Below are 23,428 nucleotides of genomic sequence, written 5' to 3'. Positions count from 1 at the left end.
TTCATATGCATTCACAAAAACAGAAGTTAATTTTAGGATGCGGCATCTTTATTGAGTGTTTGCAAAAAATCAATGCTGTTTTTGTAAATTTTAAATGAAGGATTAGGATGATAATCAAAGCATTATTTTAAAATATAAACAATAGCCACTGCTTTTATTCAAGGAATAAGTTTAAAAATTCAACCAATTTTATATTCCATGATCTTACAAAATAAATGGAAATGATTATAAAAGCAAAGTAAAATACATTCATCATAAAAAAATATTTAAGGGTAGGATGGTTGATAAATTAGGACTATATTGTGGTGAGCTAGTTATACATAAGTAGAATAATACCATAGCAAATAATGGATTCTCTTTATATCAAGCAAGCACAACGCATTAATAAATATAGTGCAGGGTGGGAGGGCTGAAAGTAGTGAAAACTTTCAGATGGGGAGTCATTTATTTTTGCAGTTAATAGGAGATTATTTTTAGATATTTTGTTACTTATGCCACTAGCTAAAACATTTTATTAGCCCTCGTATGAATCACGTAAGAGGCTGTTTTTTTGTGTGTGTTCAGAGGGCAAGTGCTTGAGTCAGATGATCTGAGTTTTTGTCTCGACACTCCCATTTGCAAATGTGTGATCTCTTCTTTTCAGTTTCCTTATCTTAAAATGGGGATAATAATCATACCTACCTCAGAGAATTGTTGTGAGCATTAAAGAGATAAATAATGAATGTAAAGCCATTAGTCCAGTGCCTAACACTAGATAAGTCCTCAGTAAATGCGTGTTTTTGTTGATGCTGTGGTTTCTACAATGCATGCAAAAAAAAGGATGACTTTACATGTATGAATTTATCTTAATGTCCAATCAATGAAAAATTTATTCCTTCATTCAAAAAGCATTGTTGTGAGCATGCTGTGGATTTAGCTGAGTGCAAGTGGAGTTCCAGAATGAATGCTCTACTGTCTCTATCCTGGAAAAATGCCTAGGCTAGTGTGAGAGGCAAGCACATAACATTGTATTACAATATAATAAGATCAATGCTATAATAGCAAAATATACCAACTTCTCCATATAGCAACACAGAATACATTGACCTTGATTCTTGAGAAAAGACACATAGATAAACTTTTATGTGATTCATGTCTTAAAAAATGATGATGAGAATCTCAAGCTGGGAGATGTGAATGAAGAAGTGAATAGGAGGAAGTTCTCGGCTAAGGATTCAGTTTGGGCAAAAGCAAGAAGATACGAAAGAGTCTGGTATACTTAACAACGATAAGTGCCATATGGAGAAGTGGTGAGAAAAGATAAGGGAGTTGGAGAGGTAATTTTGATTCCTGCATGAAGACTCTTGGCGTGTGAAATTCACTGTGTTGTCTCCCTTTTTGTTGTCAGCACAATAAAAACAATGATCTCTCCTTATACACTGACTTCAGAGAACAATGTTGTATAATTAATCAATACTCATTTAATTAATAAGAATCTAGGACTTATTTTACTCTAACAGAAGAATGAACATTAAATGTAAAGGGATGAGGAATTCATCTAGTATTTGGCACTTTTTTACTGTGCTTCTCAAACTGATTAATTTTGGCACAATCATATTTGTTGAATTTAATAATCAATTAAGGACAAAAATCAAATATTTCAAGCAGCTGAGACTTTCACAAATCTTTTTTTAATACACATTTTTACCAGCATAATTAAGCAATTACTGCTTTTGGAAAATATTCGTCTGTGGCAAGGTGACTTGTTCAGTGCCTTTTTTGTCAATGTTTTCACAATATTCCCAACAGAATATACTGGCCTTGATAGAATCAGCTTACTCTTCTCAGCATTGATACAAATGGAAACCGTTATTTCATGCCACTGATGGTATTCTCTCACATATTGTAGTCCTTTGTTGTATTCGAGAGGGTTCCACAAAATTTTGAATATGGTCACCATATGCACAAATCCTATGAACTAGATAGCCAAGGATATTTCCTTTGGAACACTCTGGCATACTTTGCCCAATAGAACTCTGAAATACCAGTCATAGTTGATGGGACCAGGTAATACCATTTAACCCAAATGATTACGCAGATTTGAGTAAGGTCCTATATTCTACACTTTTAACATGCTCTGGTGTGATGCACCATATTGGTCATAGGAACATAATTTGTAATGCAAAGATTTAAAACATGTGAGCTTCAACAAACATTAATTGAGTTTTATTTTTAAAAAGGAGGGGCCAGAGAAATAGGTGTGGAAGATATTAAATCATACAGCAAGCCACATTCACTCTTGTTGAGAATAACTTATGTAAACAAAGAATGTTATGGACAGAAGTATGTAATTGTAATTCTTGAAAGCAGTGTAGATGGAGAAAAAGTTTGAAAGTTCCTAGCACAGAGTGGAAACCTAAATACTTGTGTTGTTTCCATAATACACCTGAAGAACAAAGCATAAATTATACCAAATGAGTAAAAACAACTCCTTGATCATTTACATTAGAAGAATCATATGCAACACCAACAATTGTTTTTAAAAACTAAAGTTTTATATTGTGAGATTATCTAACATCTTACAGAACTTTTCCCTTCTCTCTGTCATAGGCACTTGCTCTGTAATGTTAACTTAATTGACTATTAAAACCTCTAAATAAGCTAGACACCTAAAGACCTACATGGCTGACTATATAGCATTGTTTCTTTAAAGGGAATTTTAACTGAAAAGGAGTATAACCCATATTTAAGTAATATGTAGCAATTGTTCAGTTTTTGTTTTTTCTCAAAATTTTAAATTTTGCAAAAAATTTATTAATTCAGTCTTGAATGTTATAAAATTATATTTTTGTTATTTATATAAAATGATAGTGAGAAATATATAAAATGTAGATGATCATTGCAATGATTTGTGTCATGTAAACCCAATTGCACACCCAAATAGATAGTTTGGATTTTGTAGAAGTAAAGTATTTTATCGTGGACCAGAATGATTGGTATGAAAGTATTATATAGCCCATATCCTAAAATATCATCTTCATAGTACATACATGTGCACTGGAAAATTCAGTCTCAAAAAATTAATGAAATTAGGATTTTTTTTAAAAAAGCTTTGCATATTGATTTCAAGATCTGTTTCTAAAAAACTGCATATTGGTTTCTCAGTTACTTGTATAACTATTCCAAATCTCTTTTTTCCCTATATGAACAATATTCTTCAGACATAAATAGTTTGTTGGGTCCACATTAATTATATGTGAATTGTCTTTCATCTAATGGCAAAAGGATAAGATTCACTGAATCTCTTCTTTATATACAAAGAGAAAAAACAATTTCAATGTACTATACTTTCTTAGTAGATGCCGATACTTGGAAAGAACACTGAAACTACTTTTATGACTATAGAAACATATTGATTCATCATTTAAGTAGTTCTCCTATTTTAGTTCATTATAAGCTTAAAAGTAAAATCTTCAGATCTGGAAGAGCTCTAGAGGTGAATTAGTAGTATGCGTGCATTAATTCATGAAAAGTTCAAACTGGTCTTGAGATGGCATTTTAAAGTGTTGACGAAGTTTAATCATTCTTTTCTTAGGTACTGGATATGACCCCATCTTAAGTTTTCTATTGACTTCCAGCAGTAGTTCTGTACTGCTGTTTTTACTTCCTTAGTTAAAATATTCAACATATACTGAAACAATCAATCAGATATACATCCACTAATATTCATGACATATAGTATTATCTCCTATATTTAAATTAATAGTTATTACATATACCATATGCCATTGCTTTCTTTTTTTATTATATATTTTCTATTTTAGTTACGTCTCAGTGAAAAGTGATTTAGAAATTATGTCAGTTTTGCAGATAAAATATGTGTACAGATGTTAAATGCACATTCAAAATTAGCAGTACTTAACTCAACCTGACAATGGGGATCTGTTTTAAGTGTGCACGTTGTAATTATTTAAAGCTTTGTACATTTGGCATTTACTACATGAACACGTACCCTTCACAGTGCAAATGTTTCCTGTAAGTGGTATGTGAGTACCAGTTGATAAAGCTTTGGAGGCACTTAAGCACCTAATAGAGGTTTGGGGTACAGTGAGTATGAAGTGTTTTAATGAATCATGAGATTTTTAAAAGTAGCGTTGATGCCAGACTTTTTATCTGTGAAATGATTTGCATTCTCATTTTCAGATAAGAGAACTTGAACCCTAGAGTAGTCATAGGAACCATGAATGACTACTTCAGAGTATGATTAAAGTATATTTCCCGGCGTACCATCTATATGGAGACATTTCTAAAGGAAAGGTATTGGAAGGGGTAGGAAACATAAAAATATTCCTGTGTTCTGTGAATTTTTATCAAAAACAGATCAAGTAATTAATTCTGAATCAAAATAAATGCTTTCTTCATAATAGCCATTAAGTGGCCTGGTTTGTTTCTTATCTGTTGACTTAGTTAACAGATACAGAACACTACTGTTTTAGTAATTATGGTGTTGTTTCTATCATCCACTTCTACACTGAGCTCCTTCAGGGAAGGGGTGATTGTTTATTAATCTTTTTGTTCACATAAAGTACCCCGACATAATGGGAAATTAATAATATTTGTTGGATTTATAATGATGCAATTTGACATTCTGGGAAGAATTCACCAATGTTGAAAAATAAATTAGTGGATTTGAAGCTTGAGTAATTAGAATCCCATAAAAGATTTCTTAGGAAAACACTAGCATAGTGTTCATATGGCCCCTAAAATGCTAAGCATAATTTATACCCCCATATGGATAGACCTCTGTATCCTTTGATAATATGGGTCATTTATAGGGGTGAAGGATGAGTTGAATCTTCTCCACACCAAAATAAAGCATGTTCTTAACTGATCCCTGAGTCAGGAAGCCACAGGTGGTAATATCTTCCTAACATCTTCCTCCCTTTGCTTGGTTATGTAGATGTGCCTTATGCATAATTACAATTAAATGCAAGTGTGCATCAGCAAAGCATTTTGGCTAGCAAACCGCAGCCAACTACGAGTCGCTGCCAAGTTATTCTCTCTTGGTGGGAAATATAAGAGAACACTGGCCAGAATTTTAGAGAGAATAATAACTTGTAACTACTAAATTCTCATTTTTAATGTATTTAAATATATATTGAGGACAAACGTTATTTGTTCAGTTAAATCAAGGCATCATCTGATGTTATTGTGAAGTTCCTTACATAGTATGTTTAGAATTTTTTTTCCTTCTAAGTGTAAGGGGATTTGTGTGTGTTTGTGTGTGTCTGTATGTGACATGCCTTAGTCTTGCCCTTACCTGAGAAGTCTACTCTGAATTTTGAAGATCCAAAATTTTATGATGCAGATTTCCCAGGAGAGTTTATGTTCTGAAATACTGTTACAAATAGCGGCACAAGTGGACGAAGGACTGAGTTCTATCAGACATTAATTTGTAATTAAAGAATACAATATTTTAGGAGTCTGAGTAAATTATTAATAGGAATTTGGTGCTTAGTAGGTTGCCAGGGAGTGAGCTTACATAGGAACTTTAGAATAAGATCCCCACTTCTTAAGTAGAAGTCTTTATTTCTAGAACAATTTTTTACTTTAAAGTATCTGTAAAAAAAAAAGTACATTTTTAGTGATTTTGAAATAGGAGTATAATGGCATATGAATTTTTTATGAAATTGTGGAGTATCTTAGACTGTTGGACAGTTGTTAATATTTTTAGAATTAATACCTGTATAAATTACAGACAGTCAAGTAAGCCAGATTTGTGTTTTTACTTGGATATGCAGAATGAACAAGGACAGGGATTTTCCCAATGTCTTATAGTTGTGCCCAAATAAATTTATTATTGCAAATGTGATGAAACCATCACCTTTCTTTATTGCTATGTGGTTTGACAATGCCTTTTGAATACCCAAGCTAACATTTTATTTTAAATGGGTTATATTTTATCTTCTAATATCACCTGAAGAGTCTTAAAATCAGCAGTAAGTTATATCCAAGGAAATTGGATTCTATCATAGAGATAGAAACCCCCATCTAGCGTGCATTATTTGCCTCAATAATTGCTTGTGCTTAATTTTGGGATCCATTGTGTCTTTGAGCTTTTAATGCTTTGTTCATTTACTCATATACTAACAAATATTAAAATGATCTGTATGAATGCTATGTATTGTCAACCAACGAATTTTAGTCTTACATTCCAAAATAAAATCTTCAAAACGGCACTTGTTTCTGAGATTCATTGGTTTTCCTGCATATATATACATATATATATATATAGATATGCCAAATTTCCATGAGTCAAGACTCTTAAAATGTTGATTACTTTCATGGCCTTGATTAATCAAATATTAGCTATTTACATTAACAATGTCATTAGGTATGATACAAAGATTACTATTTATCTTACATTTACAAAGCAAAAAAAATGAAAAAAATGAGTGTTTAACAATTTATAGTTCAATTCGTTATGAATATTGATATAATAAAACATTGTATGTGGAAGGTACTTGTGGCAAAATATTAATTGAAAAAATCTGGGCCGGGCACGGTGGCTCACGCTTGTAATCCCAGCACTTTGGGAGGCCGAGGCGGGCGGATCACGAGGTCAGGAGATCGAGACCACGGTGAAACTCCGTCTCTACTAAAAATACAAAAAAATTAGCCGGGCGTGGTGGCGGGCGCCTGTAGTCCCAGCTACTCAGAGAGGCTGAGGCAGGAGAATGGCGTGAACCCGGGAGGCGGACCTTGCAGTGAGCCGAGATCGCGCCACTGCACTCCAACCTGGGTGACAGAGCGAGACTCCGTCTCAAAAAAAAAAAAAAAAAAAAAGAAAAAATCTGGAAACAAAAATATATGCAAATACACATGAATATACATACATATACACACAGACATACACGCACATTGTCTTGTATGCTTTCAGTGTGTAATGTATGTATGAAAAAAAGGAATAAAGTATGCCAATATATAAAACAGCTGTTCTGTATGTATAGTGAGATTATGGGACTGTCATTCTGTCTATGGTGTATGACTGCTGCTGCAAAAATTCTGACTAGTGAATTCACATTCAGGAAGAAGAATTATCTTTATATTGTCTCACTGTCCCCATCTGCTTCACTTTTCCTATAGAGAAAAGCAAGAAGACAGATGTAAAAGCAGGCATTCATTCTAGAAACATTAAATATTTAACAAAAATTGGATGCCAAGCAAGTTATATAGAAATTTGCCGTTTACATGGTTTTTAAACCACTTTTTATTTCTCAGCTACTGTTTTTTTGGTCTTTTTTGATTAGGCTTTTAATTATACCCATAAGAATGAAGTTACTTTGTATTAAACTTTGTCCTTAAATGACATTCTAAAACAATTTCAGTTTTCCTGAATAGCATAGTTTCTTGTTCATTGTGTATGTTACTACAAGACATATTTTTCAAGACCACATGATACCTATTATTAAAAGCTTATATGAATATTTTAAAATTGTATAGAAATATAAAATTACATTCTGAACATTATTTTAAAATTTACATATCTCAGTTTCTTATATCCAGATTTTCTTACTTTTTAAATGTTCATATACATATTATTTACATAGATCATAATCTATTCTACATACTTTTACACAGAGATCTATTCTACATGACTTAAAATCCACTTGTAAAAGATATCATGGATATAAATAAGACAATGAGGTTTAAAAGAGAACAAAAATATTACAGACTTTTATAGACAAATGTATTTTCTCAAGTAAAACTAAATCTGGGATTAAGATTTTTCATAACCAAATGAATAGCAATACATGCCCTTGTTACATAATTACTTTTTTCCAGAATTAAAATCTACCCTAAATAAAAGATTTTCCATGAAATACATTTTGATAATGGAAATTTATATATATTGATAATAATCAATGATATATTGGGTAATATTTTTATGTTAACATTAAACCGGTTTATCAGAAACATTTAATGTGGTAATCTTTACAGCTATTACCAATGAAATTTGATATTATCATTATAATTAAAAGTAACATTTCCGGCCAGCCGCAGTGGCTCATACCTGTAATCCCAGCACTTTGGGAGGCCGAGGCGGGTGGATCATGAGGTCAGGAGATCGAGACCATCCTGGCTAACACGGTGAAACCCCGTCTCTACTGAAAATACAAAAATATTAGCCAGGCTTGGTGGCGGGCACCTGTAGTCCCAGCTACTCGGGAGGCTGAGGCAGGAGAATGGCGTGAACCTGGGAGGTGGAGCTTGCAGTGAGCTGAGATCACGCCACTGCACTCCAGCCTGGGTGACAGAGGGAGACTCCATCTCAAAAAAAAAAAAAAAAAAAGTAACATTTCCAGAGTACTGGGAAAGTGGCATTGAGATTGATGGCTATGGGTTCTACTTCCCCATGCCCAATGAAAATGAGACCATGCCTGGAAAACAAATACATAACAAATACAGTAGTTATGCAATTCTGTTAATACTGTTTTTACCTTCTATCGACTCAATAAATATGGCATTATGATTAAAACCCTGGGGTTTGAAACTCAAAGTACTGGATTTTAGTTTACGTAGCTGTATTTACATTTTATGTTGGACACTTTAAACTCTTGGCAACTTTAATTTCTGTATTTGTAAGACTCCTGTCCCATGGGAGGAGTATAGGGACTAAATTAGAAAAATTTATTCTGAATAATTATTTACAGGTATCAGTACAAGTGGATATCAATACTGAAATGCATATATAGGCTGAAAAATTACTATGGGGAATCATATCAGTAGAATAGGCAAAATGTACTGCAAAACTGATTCTGTATTTAGTACATTGATGATCACATATTTAACACAATGCTAATCACGATGCATATATGTGGGTACACATGTGTGTGTATATCTGTATACATACGCACATACTGCATATATACATTTAACACCTGCAGCATTACAAAGTTACCAACTTATGTTTTTGTGTGTTTGGTTCCAGAGACAAGTATTTATTTTTTCAAAGCATGGTTTTTATTATCCTCTTGTCAATAAAAGTTATTATACAAATATATTTTTATATCTCAAATGGTGCTTTTCACAATGTTATTTATGTGACTATAATGGAAAAAGTTAAGTTTAAAATATTAAAATTTTAAATTAATAAGAAATTAATGTTACGGAATTCTGTTAATACCGATTCTTACCTTCTATCGACTCAGTAAATACGGCATTATGATTAAAACCATGTGGTTTGAAACTCAAAAGTACTGGATTTGAGTTTATGTAGTTGTATTTATTTTATGTTGGACACATATTTCTAAACTTAAAATTGTTGTTTTTCTTATTGGCCTTAGTTTATTTTGGTCTTTATTATCTGGATTTTCTCAACTACATGATATTATTCTTTTGTTTTAAAAGCGTTTATGTAATACAAGTCTTTAGTTATATAAAGGAGGCTTATACTCAATCGTTAATTTTATTTAACACAGTTCATAAGAAAGCACAAAATTCTACTCAAATAAGTCAGAATTCATTATAACATTCAAGTCCACCCTAATCAATATGTCTGCTCTGTGTAGCTTAATTATTCATATATACTGTACAAGCGAAAACTGATTCCAAAGCCTTGCAAGTCGAAACTGATGTCCAAGGAGGATAAAAACACACTCTCTGGGTGGTTTTGAGGGTTGCGGTTGGAAAGGGAAAAATAGGGCTGCTAATCATTAAAAATGAAAAAAAAAAAAAACAAGAAGGTGCAATAGATGAGTATGCTGATTTTGTCTACAATGACATTTGGTAACATTGAGAATTGTCCAAAATATAAAAAACATAATAGGTTACCAAGGCAAGTACTGAGTTAATCCTCTGGCTTTCCTGGTCTTTCAAGAAATGTTCTAGACTCATGGAAACAGAGATTTTGTTCTGCATAAATAGTGTACATTACACATACTATTTGCTTTTTTAAGATAAGAATTTATTTTAAGATTATTCTAAACCAGTATATTTTGATAGAGTTTTTAATCAGTTGAATACTATTCTCATATATGATTGGGACTGTAATGATTTTTCTCAGTCTTTTATCAATAAAAATTGATTCCTATTGTTTGCTCTTCCAAATAGTGCTGCAAGAAATAGTCTTCTAATTGTGCCTAGCATATTTCTGTGAGTTATCTCTAGGTTTCATTTCTAGAAATGAAATTTTTAAGATTTATAATTACTACAATTTTTAGGTAAGCCTCTCCCAACATTTTCAATTGCAAGAATATATTGGTTGTTATCTCTTATTCTTTGTTTTGTGTTTTTCTTTATATACACACATAATCTAATAGTAATTCTGTAATTAGCCATATTACTGAGTACATTTTTTATAGCTTTTAGTTATTCTCTTGGGTTTTTAATGTACACAATCTTCAAATATCAACGTTGCCTGATAGTTTCCAATTATATTTTCTTTTACTTTTCTCATTCCTGATTTAATAGAACTGTTTTATCATTAAATATGCTTTGTTGTTAAAATTATGTTTTGGTTTTAAAATTATGTTAGGGAACTATTTATTTGAAAAAATTTTATGAAAACACTTGAAGGGTATTCAGCATAATACTGGACAAAATTAAGTACTATTTCTAAATCTGTGTGGATTCTATGACAATTGACCTACTTATACGGTGAATTATGTTAATGAAGTTCATAATATTGAATCTTTCTACTCTTCCTTAGTCATGGTGTATTAGTCTTTAAAATGTTCCAAGATTCTAAATTTTTAATATTTTATTTGAATTATTTTGGATTGATATTCATAAAGGAATTTGGTCATTAGTTTGTGAATATGTGTGCATTTATGCATGCATGAGCACTATCATAGAGAATATACTTTTGTAAAATAAAATTAAGAGGTTTCCTTTTCCAATCTGTGCTCTAGAATAGTGTCAATAATTTTCTATTACTTAAATCTTTTTAGAATTCACCTGAAAAATTCTCATTTTTGTCTTATTTGTAGAATGACTGGGAGTAATTCTTTGAAAATATTTCCAGTCCCTTATGCAGTAAATGACATGTTCATATTTCCAACATCAACTTTATTTGTGGTTTTACAGAAAAATCATTAATATAATGCAGGTTATCAATTTATTGACACAAAGATAAACAAAATATCCCTGATTATTCCAGCTTTTTAATCCTCTTTACATGTTTACTTTTTTACCCCATTTTATTTACATTTGGGGTATTTTTGCTTTTTCTCATCCCAGTTTTCTTTTTCTTTTTTTCTTTCCCTTTTAGGTTGACTAAGCATTTTCCCAGTTTGTTTTCTGTAAGGTAACACTATATCTCTTTTTACATTAATAAATTCATATATATATATATATATTCATTCATTCTTTTCTTTCCCAATTATGTGCAAGGGTGTGTGAGTGAGTACAAAATATGTTTGGAAAGGCTAAAGAACAATAACAAAATGCACATTCAGGTAACACCACCAAGGCCTTTTACCTGTTCCTTACAATTAGTAACTACCCTAAATTTTGTTAATCATTCACCTGATTTTATTTATAGATTTTACTATCTTTGTGTGCATCTATGAATAGTATATTCTATATGTTTTTTTCACAATGCTAGCCCAAGACTCCCTTCTCTGAGACATTCTTCCTTATTCATGAACATAGCTAGCACCAGTTTGTGACTTAATAGTTTTATTAGCCAGTTACATGACTATTGAATTTTCAGGTTCCAACAGCCTTCTTCCAGTGTGCTCTCCCTCTGTCCTTTTCAGTCCAAACTGCCCTATTTACGCTTGTAACATTCCAAAGAATCTCATGGGTCTCCTGTGTAAGTCACAGAGACTCACTCCATTAGATAGGAGGGCTCTTCCAAAGGACTTTTCAAGACAATTTCTTCTCTTTTTTGGTTTCTGCTGAGGTGACTGATGAGATCAGTGAATCATGTGCCTAATCACTTCAAAGACCCTTCTTTGTGACTCAGTGCTATGACCTTTTATTCCTTCTGAAGCACTAGAAAAAGGTTGTCCAGTAACATACTTGGTTATCTCTCTAAAGCGTGCTTTTTAAACCGTGAATGTTCTTATTTTAAATTTTCTTCAATCTGGGTAGGTTGAAAATTCCCCTAATTATCAAGCTTCAGTTTTGTTTTACTTAGTCATTCTTCCCTCAATTTATCAATTCTTTTTTTTCTCTCTCTCTCATTTTACTGCAAACAGCAAGGAGAAATCAGAACACACCTTTAAAATTCGTAGAAGATCTAAGCTCTGTATCCAAGTTCGTTGCTTACAAGTTTTGTTTTCCACATAAATATAGGACATAATTCAGCAAAGACTGGCCACCATACAACGAGGATCCTTTTTCCTCCAGTTCCCAGCAACATGTTTTTCAATTGCTTCTGAGGTTTCACCAGCACCACTTTTATTGATGATTTAGGTTTTCTCTAAGATATTATAGGTTTTCTCCACATAATTCTCTTCTACTCACCCTCAACAGGAGGATTTCATATTACTACCAAAATTCTGGTTCTGATTATTTAGGTTTTCTAAAAAACAATCTTGCTTTCCTCTACCGTGTTCCTCACTTCCTTCTCAGCTATCTCCAGCAGAGTATTTAATATTCATTTTCTAATAACAGTCTGTTCAAGGTATACCATTTAAAATGCTTCTAACCTCTGGCTGGGTGCGGTGGCTCATGCCTGTAATCCCAGCACTTTGGGAGGCCGAGGTGGGCAGATCACGAGGTCAAGAGATTGAGACCATCCTGGCCAACGTGATGAAACCCCGTCTCAACTAAAAATACAAAAATTAGCCAGGCATGGTGGCAGGCACCTGTAGTCCCAGCTACTCAGGCGGCTGAGGCAGGAGAATAGCGTGAACCCAGGAGGTGGAGTTTTCAGTGAGCCGAGATCACGCTACTGCACTCCAGCCTGGGCAACAGAGTGAGACTCCATCTCAAAAAAAAAAAAAAAAAAAAAAAAGAAAAGAAAGAAAAAAAAATGCTTCTAGCCTCTAAGCAGTACCCAATATGAAAGCCACTTCTGCATTTTTAATTATTTGTTAAGTAGCCCCCCATTCCAGTTACCAGAAATCTGTATTAGTTTCCTATAGCCACTGTAAGAAATTACAAAAGAACACAAATTTATTATCATACAGTTCTGGAAGGTGGAAGTCTAACGTGGTTCCACAGGGCCACATTCCTTCCTTCCAGAGACTAGAGAGAATTTGTTTCTTCACATTTTGCAACTTCTAAGTGTTGCCTACATTCCTTGGCTTGTGGCACCTTCTTCCATCTTCGAAACCAGAAGCATAGTATCTTCTTTTCTTTCTAGACTTCTATTCTCACATAATCTTCCCTCTTTCTGAACCTTCTGTGTCTCTTTTACAAGAATTCTTGTGATTATATGGAGTCCACCCTTCTCAATATCATTAGTTGATTCATACTTTAAAGGTTTTTTGTACTATGTATTGTAGAAATTAGGACATACGCAACTTTTTTTTTTCTTTTTTTATTTTTGAGATGGAGTCTCACTCTGTCATACAGGCTGGAGTATAGTGGCACCATCTTGGCTCACTGCAACCTCCACCTCCTGGGTTCAAGCAATCCTTCTGCCTCAGCTTCCCACATAGCTGGGATTGCAGGCCCCCACCATCACGCCTAGCTAATGTTTTTGTATTTTTAGTAGACATGAAGTTTCACTATGTTGGCCATGCTGGTCTTGAACTCCTGACCTCAGATAATCTGCCCCTCTTGGACCCCCAAAATGCTGGGATTACAGGCATGAGCCACTGTGCCCAACTGGACATAGGCAACCTTGAGGATTTATTATTTGCCCTTCCATAGAAGGGGAAAAATTATTGTCATTACCTGGTACCTATTTCATCACTATTTTGGAAGTATGGGGGTGGAGCAGAGGAAATGGGGACAATTTACTTTTACTTTACAGATTTCTGTTCCACAAAGAACCATGACTATACTTGAAAGACAAGAAATGACATCAACTGGAAAGCCTGGCCCCTAAAATGAATGCATTGATTTCAGTAGGATTTGAAACTTTTTGTTTTTGTTTGTTTATTTGTTTCCTTAAGAAGGTGGCTGGTGAGTTCTGTATACGGAAAAAAGAAAAAAATTATTGACACATTTCACATACACACACAAACAATTATTGTAGGAGAACCAGATAGATAATCAGGAAAGCTTTTCATTTTTGTGGGAACATAGGAATATGAAAATTTCAAGGCCCCCTTAATGTGATATATGTCACTTCCATGCTTATTCTTAAGCAATTACAGCAATCTCTGGGTTTTCTCTACATTCTTTGGCTAGATGAATATAAAAGTTGAGTGGAGAATTCTGAGGAAGTCCTTGAAGATGATGCTGCATGATGCAAAAAGAGGCAAGATCCATTAATATAACTAGCAAGACTACTCATGGAACACCTGACTGAACTATTGTCCTGACTGAAAATAAATTATTATTGTTTGTTTAGCCAGTGAGATTTCTTTTTACTTTTTAAATTTTGTGGGTACATAGTAGATGTATATATTTATGTGTTAATGCGAGATATTTTGATACAGATATGCAATGCATAATAATCACATCAGGGTAAATGGAATATCCCTCACCTCAAGCATTCATCCTGTGTGTTACAAACAACCCAATTGTACTCTTTTAGTTATTTTAATGTACAATTAAATTATTTTTTACTACAATAACAAGCAAATACTAGGTCCTATTCATTCTGTAGCCAGTGAGCTTTGTATAGTTGTTACCAAAGCTAACATTTCTTGCTCTAATATGCTATATTTCATTTTAGTGTCAATTTTTCTTACCCATATAGGGAAATGTTATTAATATTATTATTTTCATTTCTAATTCTAACAATTATATATAAAAATCCTTTGGCTTTTCCATGTGCATTGCCATATTATTTGTGAATAATGACTTTTATTTATTTCTAATGCTTATCCCTTTCTTTTCTATAGAAGCATCTGAAGGTGTTTTTATTTTCGTTTTCTCTTATTTCACTGGCGAGGCATGCCAGAACCGTGTTGAATAGAAGTTATGAGTACTAATGGTAGGCTTCTTTGGGTTTTTTTGATGTTAAATAAGATTAACATCAATATATGATGTCCAATACAGTTTCACTTTTTTTTGTATATAACTTTCATCTGATTTTTTTTCAGGATAAGAAATTTCCCTTCTAATTTTAGTTTGATAAAAATATTTTTAAAAACAATAAAAATAAATGGAATTCTACTAGATATTTAGTCATGCACTGATATAATAATGTCTTTCTCCTTTTATTTGTTGTGGTAAATTCCATTCTGTGATTTTCTGTTTATCCAACTGAAGCAGGGTATCTCCCTGACCCCCTTTGCAGGACTCACAACAGTGCTACCTCATTTACTCAGCCCACTGCTCTCAACTCCTTGCGGGAGGGAGAGTGCAAATGAGGTGGAAAGTGGAGTACACAAGGCTGGAACGGGCCTGCTGCGTTGGCACTGGCAGGAACAAGCTCCACGCAGGCCCACTGGCAGCATCCAGGCGGGGGTGCCTGTCATTCCTGAAGCCCAAGAGGGCCTGTTACAGGGCTCTTTTAGCTCTGCCATCTGCAAATGGCTTAAGTGTGAATAGCTCAGTGGGCCTTTTCCCTTTTAGAGTAAGGTGGGTGCCCTCCACTAGCGAGGGCAAAGGGCCAGTGCGACAGCCTTTTGTTTCCACACTTGTGGCTCCCGAGCTTTTGTCTGACATCTAGGAAAAATGAGATTGCACAAACAAATTGAAGGATGGTAAAGGAAGGGGATTTTATTGCTGATAAAAGTGGCTTTCAGTGGGAAAGGGAGCTGAAAAGCAGATGAGGCAGGTAGGTAATCTTCGCCTGAAGTCCAGCCGTCTCCGTCCGGATTTTTCTACAAAGTTACACTGTTAAGCTCTCTAAAGTCAAGCCACTTCTTGCCAACGTCCAGCCATAGTCGTGTCTACCAGCTGAGTCTGGGGTTTTTATAGGCATAGGATGTGGGGCAGAGCAGGCCATTGGTAGTTTAGGAAAAGGCAACATTGGAGCAGGAAAACAGGGATAGCGGTACTCACTTTGGGCCACAGGTTTCAGGCTTTATGGCTTGAAGGTGGGATTTTGTCAGGGACCCACCCCTGTCTGCCTAGAATTTCTCTGCCTCCTGTCACTATCACAACCAATCTGCTTTTTGGAATAAAGTCAACTAGGTTATGATGTATTATTTTTCAAATACATTGCTCAATTTTATTTGCTTATATTTTATTTAGTATTTTTACATACAGTATCATGAGTGTTTTTAGATGCTAGCATAATTTTTTCATAATATTAGCTTTTAACATTCTGAGGCATCTGTTCATATCCCTTTTGCTCGTTGTAGCCTCTTAATAACATTTTGAGGTCTGGAGAATCTGTAGTTATATCTCCTATTTCATTCCTAACATTGTTCATGTGTGCCTACTCGCCTTCTTTCTTGATCAGTCTCACCAGAAGCTTGTCAGTTTTATTAGACTTTCAAAGAAACAGCTTTGGCTTTGTTGATAGCAACCATATGTTTGATTTCTATTTTATTACTCTCTATTCTTATCTTGACTGTTTTCCTCTAATTTCTTTTAGGTTTGTTTTACTGGTCCTTTATTAATTTCCTAGGAAATATGCTCTCTTCAGTTCATTATTTTTCTTTTCTAATACAAGCATGTATATAGAAATAAGTAAACTTCTTTTTGTAAATTTGCTGATAGTGAATATCTTAACTTATGCGGGACATATATGGACTCTGTCGAACATCTTTACATTTTTAAAACCCTACATTTAAACCCTTAACAAGTGTTCAAAGAATTCTTATCCCAATAGCTGTGCAAAATCATCAATAGGCTGGCTTTGAGCAACAAGCCAGTTTACTGACCCTTGATTTGGCCTATTTCTCTTTAAGTAATAGAACCTTAGCTGATAAGTTTTGAAATATTTTTAATTAAGTTTATAAATATTTTCCAATTTCTAGTAGCACTGTGACTTTGACTCAAGAATATTTGGAATCTTTTTTCTTAATTTTGTAGCTTATACATTCCTGGTCACCATTTTATTTTTAGTAATCTATTCATACTCTCTGTAATACAGATTGTAATGTCCTTCTGAGCCTTTGAAATTTGTTGAGGTATATTTTATAGTAAGTGAATATTCTATATATATTTGAAAACAGTATGTATTTTGTATTAGATTCAGCGTTCTGTAGGACCTATACACCTTCTTAATGTTCTTAGACAGATTCTCTATGCATTCAACTAAATCTCTATTCCACCATTTTTTTAGGTATTGTTAAATTCTTAGATGATAATCAATGTAACTATGTAATTTCTATAAATTTTGCAGCTATGCAGCATTTGAATGTAATTTTTTAAAGTACTGATAAATATGTATTTGTAGCATCTCATCTTGAAGTTTTCATTTATTGTGTGTGTGTTTTTTTTAAGTTGTTTCTGGATGGAGATTTATTTTGATTTACCATTCTTTGGATATTTATCCTTCTTGAATATGTAGGTTGGTGTCTTTTATCAGTTCTTGAAATTTTTCAGTCATTATCTCTTTGAAGATAACCTCTTGGAGTATAATGGGTAAAGGATAATCACAACAAAATTGAATATGAGTTTATTGTTCAAACTGGAAATAGGTAAATCACTATTTATTAGATTATATATTTATGTATTTAAGTATTTTATCATAAGCAGTTTTTAAAGCTGCTTCAGTTTTGGTTTTTGTGTATGTCTAGAGTATAACAGTGTTTTCATATGAAATGATATTAGATGAAAATTATGATTGTATGTCAGATACCATGCTAAAAACTAATTTCAATTACTATTTTAATTTTAATTATGCTTCAGGACATAAATTTGTATTAATAGATCAAAGAGGAAGAACATAGAATGAATGAGTTAAATGGTCTCAACGTCAAACAGAAAAAGCAGAATATTAATAAAAAGTAATCTAACCAGAGTTGCTTAGCTAAAGACATTTCTCTATAGCACATCTTGAGTTTTACCTTTCCTTCTTTCCTTTCTTCTTCATCATCAGGCTTACTGAAAATAACACCAAGTTGCCAGATAAGATTTTGTGGATCCATCATTTGTAACAGTATTTCGTTCTGTATAAAGTATATTGGAGGTAAAAATAATCACAGAAAATCTGACTTTAAGTCTCCCAAAGTCCTCTTATTATGGATATTATATGAACTACTAAAATTTAATTTATAAACATCTATATACATTAACCAAATGTTTAAAGACTTATGAAAGTATAAAAACAAAATTCTCACACAATAAAGAAAGTGCTCTTACGGCAAATGACTTCCCAAATCTGATCTTACATACTCGGCAAATGGAAGTTCTCTGGAGCACTCAATCAAAGCAGTAACAGAAGTTGCCTTGTTGGGGCATTCTTTTATTACTGGCCAGTCCTTTATGCAAAGGAAATAAACTGTGTACATAGATAAGAGCAAGAGACAAAGAGAAATAGACTAAAACATTTTGATTAAAAAAGCCTTTCAGAATTGAAAATTATAATGTGACTAATGGCAATTTGTCTTAATATTTGTTGTTCTAATGCTATTTGGAAAATGCCAACAGTTGTTTAAGATAAATTACCAAACATGGTGGCTCAGAAATATAACCTGAGGATATATTTTAAAATATTGATATTGGATGGTCTCAAAATTGTTTAACCATTTAAGAAATATCCCTGTAATATTTCTCTCTTGCCATGCTGCATGGAGAATGGTTGTAAGTACACATGATGCCCAGCTGAAATTTTCTGGTTCCAAAGCTCAACAGAAACTGGCAGAAGCTAGTTACCATGTTACCTTCTACCAAGTGCCAGACAGACATTGGGGTAAATACCCCAGTAAGTAAAGCATATGGATACCTCTATTTTGACTTATCTGGCTAACTATAACGCACTTTAAGATATTTCAACAAAACTTATCTGGCAGGAAATTAATTCTGGAAGACATTTTTATCCATAAAAAACATGGATTATTAGATCTGAAAATTTGAATATAGCATTGTCTCTAGGCTGACATCCAGCATGTTCAGGAATGCCACCCTAATCAACTTCCCTAGAAATTTTATTAGAACAAAATACAAAAAACTTACTTCAAGGAAATTAGGTATAAGGGAAACTTACTTAAGTATTAGGGGAAAAAGATCATTCTACTGAAAAATGAGTATTGGCTAACCAAGTATCAGATCCATTTGCATCCACGTGAATATTGAAGATGGAGGAGACCAGAGTCATAACTAAGGAAGGGAAAAACTTCACACCCCCATCTTTACATAACCTATACCAACACCATCTTTCACAATTATGACAAAAGAACCAGGGACACAGAAGATGTAAAACACAACATGTTGATACGTAAATAAACAACAAAAACAGAGTGCACTTTTTAATAAAACGACCGTGTAAATTAGCCTCTAGTCTTCCAAACAAAATCATCTGAGGTGATTCTATTTCTTGACTTTCACCTAGACATGCAAAAATTTGTATTATTATGTATGGGAAATTAAAGGAGTTAGACAGGGACAATAATGGTAGACGAGTCTGAAAAAGAACTAAGTAAACATCAGATTCCCTTTGGAGATGTGGAAGAGCTTTATCTAGTTCTAGATAAATAGCATCAGTTCAAAAAAGCCACCATATCTGATAATTGTCTGATTATTTATTTTTCAATTGTAATGATCGTAATTTTGCTATTAATTTTGGGAGGATTGAAGAATAGTCTTAACCACCAATTTTCTCTATTAGAAGATTCTTCTAGGTCTTCTCTATTTTCAGCTGGCTTACTGATAACTCTCTAAGGAACGCATGCATTCAATACCATTGTTTGCTTAGGAGTCAACATTTTTGGTCAATGTAGTAACCAAAAATTAAAAGAAAAAATTGTTTCTTTATGTGTAGTTTTATGACAGAAGGGATAGTGTTAAATCATTAGGAATACTTTGATTAATAATGATAATAAGCAAGCATACTGAATATTTATTGTATGCTACACACAATTCTAAGTGCATTGCATGCTTTTAATACTAACAAAAATGTAGTTAGGTGCTATTGTTATCAATATTTACAAATTAGCAAGTTGGACAATGGATTGATAAGTAACTTGTCCACCGTCACACAACTAAGTGCAGGAGCTAAAAATTAAACCCAGATATTCTGAATTTAGAGATTTCACACCTTATTGCATGGTGAAATCCTCTGATATCTATAATTTTATTTATGAAGGTAATTTTACAAATAGACGTAAAACCCATTAGATGGTTTTCCCATATAATAAAGATTTTCACTTAAAATGCTGATTTATACACAGTAGAAAGTAATCTTAATTACTTTCCAGAAATTTGAATTTTAAAATTATATTTATTTCTATTGTCTTTTATTATTTCAAACAATCAAAAACTACAAAGCATAATTTAGGAAAAAAAGTGTAATTCCTGTATGTGGCTACTTCAACTGCGTGAGTACAATGAAATTCATCTCCTGACCGCTAAGTTTCCTTGTTTTCAGATGTCCTTTTTTCAATTGATTTTATTTACTTTCAAAGTGACATTTCAACAGAGGTATCCACTCTCATTTCCACTCTCCTTTGACATTTCTGTGACTTAGAGTGCAAGAAGCTGCTTGCCAAAGACTTGCTAGATTGATGTTGGGAGGAAAGGAAAAAAACAAGCCTGCAGATAGCAGATGTTTCTTTTCTTCTTGTTGAGCCTATTACTTTGAAAAACTGACACTGCTTAAAAACAGATTTCAGATATTCTGTCTTTTTGGCAGCAAGAGTGAATGTGTTGCCCAAATGGAAGAAGTATAAGTATTGTCCAAACAGGCAAGTAGAAGCCGGAGGATGAAGGAATAAATAAACTCTCAGTAATGGTTTACTTTTTTCTCTGTCAATGAGTAATTTAATACAAGAAATCCCTAAGTTAACTGGACAGGTACCTGAGTTATCCATTTCAATTTGACCTTGCATTGATATGGCTAAGATTCTAAATAGAACTTTGATGTATTTGCATTTTTTTCATTCTCATTTACTAAGTGACATATGGAAAATATTTCAAACTTCAAACATTATTGCTTAGATTATTTGAAAGGAGGGTACATTTTTAAAGTCATAGGTAAATAATTAACAAAACTTATGAGATTATTATTATCGTCACAGAAGACACCAAGCAGATATGTATTAGCATAAGTGCTCTTGCACAAATTATTAAAAAACAAAACAAACAAAAAACTCTTTTCCCGAGGTATACTACTTGGAAGAAATGGTTCCCTCTATGGGAAGACAAATTAGTCAAGGACATTTGCGCTTCCAGGCTAAATGCAAACTTATGCAGAGCCTTGAAAGATGGAGCATGGGCTGGCTTGAAGCCCCTACGTGGGTTCTACCTAGCATATTTGGGCAGGACACAAACTGCAGAACTGAATTTTATAGCCCTGCAAATAGAATAAAGCATCTACCCAGAGATTTTCAAAATTTTTCTCATTTAATTTTCTCATATAGATTTCACATGCCATGTTCTGTGTGCTTCAAGATCCATAAAATAGGTTTAAAGGATATATGAATGGCAAAACTGTTGACTTGAAGACCAACTAGAGAAGGTTCAAGAATGCTATGGCAATTGTCATTATGCGTCCACTGTGCATTTTGCTTCTGGCTCCCCGAACTTCTCAGATGTTTCAGATAAGAGTTTTTATTAGCTAATAGATCAAGTTGTATTATGGAAACCATTGCAGTCATAATTTCATCTGTGTTTATGAAAATCCTGCATATATTCTGCCTGTATTGTATTTTACCTAAGTTATTAAAATATAGTAGCTGGTGAACCAAGACTGTTGTTATTATTGTCATTATTCTTGTCTCTTTCTCCTCCTTCTTAACATTAGTTATAAATTTTCTTAAGACTATGTAATAGTAATAAAATGATTCTTTTATATATGCAAGTAAAATCCTGGCAGATTTTTGAGGCATTTAATATCCTCGCATATGTTGCTATCCCTTCAGAATGAAAATTTTGCAAAATGGTGATTTTTTTTTCCATATAGAGCTCAGGATCTTATGGCAAACACAGGATAGAATCACCAAACTTCTTCAGATTCAAAGTTAGAGAAATATTTGGGTCTATAGTGACCCTACAGAAGATTTAGTGACAGCAAAACATAGAAGTCCAGTGAAATAAAATTTTATTGAAGAGAGAACAAGTCTCGGTTGGTGACTTAGTTTTAAAAATACTTAAAGTAATTTTTGCAAAGAACCATTTACAGCAAAATGTTTAATCCTGCAACTTGAGTGAAAGTATGCTAGCCACTGCCATCTGGATGGTATTTGAGCTTTAGGGAAAAGTGATTGAGCATGTAAGTAAGAAACAGAGAAGTTGATTTTTTAGACTAAGAAAGTTTTCCAATAGTTCTGCTCTGGAGAATGGGCTCTCTGTGCCATACCCATAGTACACAAAGGATTCATCAGAATATGCTGCTTATCAGCAATCCTATGCAATAGGAAAATAAAACAGTGAAAGTGGATTTGTCATACAACAAATGTCCCTCTTTTTGGTGTGTGAAAGCAGAATGGGCTTTTAGATTTAATAACCCAATCAAGTTTTCTTGTTTGTTTGTTTTAATAATAGGGTAGGGACAACCATGAAGAGGAAAATATCATACTTTCTACTAACAAGACAAGTAATGGCAAGAGTGATTATTCAGGGAAAAAAAGAAATATGAATATATTTACTTCAGATTAATGATACGAGTCATTTATCATTATCTGTATAAACTGCTGTAGTCTTTATCTTGCAATTCTGTAAAATTACAAAGCATTATGTCTTTCTTATACTACTAAGGTTCACTGTGTAATTATAAAATACAATAAAATTGTAAAAATGATATTTCTATCTCTGATAAGGGCATTATAAGATTCTACTGCGATACAGAGAATTGTGTTGATTGACTCATTATTATCTTGTTCACTGCTATCACTTCCCTCTCCATCGCATGTCTCTATCCCACAACAAAATAAATCAATAAATACAATCCTCTTCCTTCAGATTATATGAGATACAGTGATGCCTCAAATTTTATGTTACTTCCAGTGGTGTAATTTATTTGAATCCAAAATATTAATGGCATAGTAAAAACTCAATATAAATTAATAAAAAATGAAGCTATCCTACTGAAAAAAAATTAAAAATAAAAAAATAAAAGATTTATTGAATTTTAGTTGTTGGAAATATTTTCCCTAAAAGTTTCATTACGAAGTAATTTAAAGTGAAATCCTGAATCATGTGGGGTACTCTTTTTGAATTTGAAGTTCTGATTAGTAGAGTGTGTTATTCATGTAAAAGACCAAATTATTTATTTTATGATACCATTAGATGTAAATGTAAGCCTAACAGACAGCAAAGCACT

This window comes from Nomascus leucogenys, chromosome 5 (assembly GCF_006542625.1).
Source record: "Nomascus leucogenys isolate Asia chromosome 5, Asia_NLE_v1, whole genome shotgun sequence".
Taxonomy (NCBI): domain Eukaryota; kingdom Metazoa; phylum Chordata; class Mammalia; order Primates; family Hylobatidae; genus Nomascus; species Nomascus leucogenys.
This window is presented reverse-complemented; position numbering follows the sequence as displayed.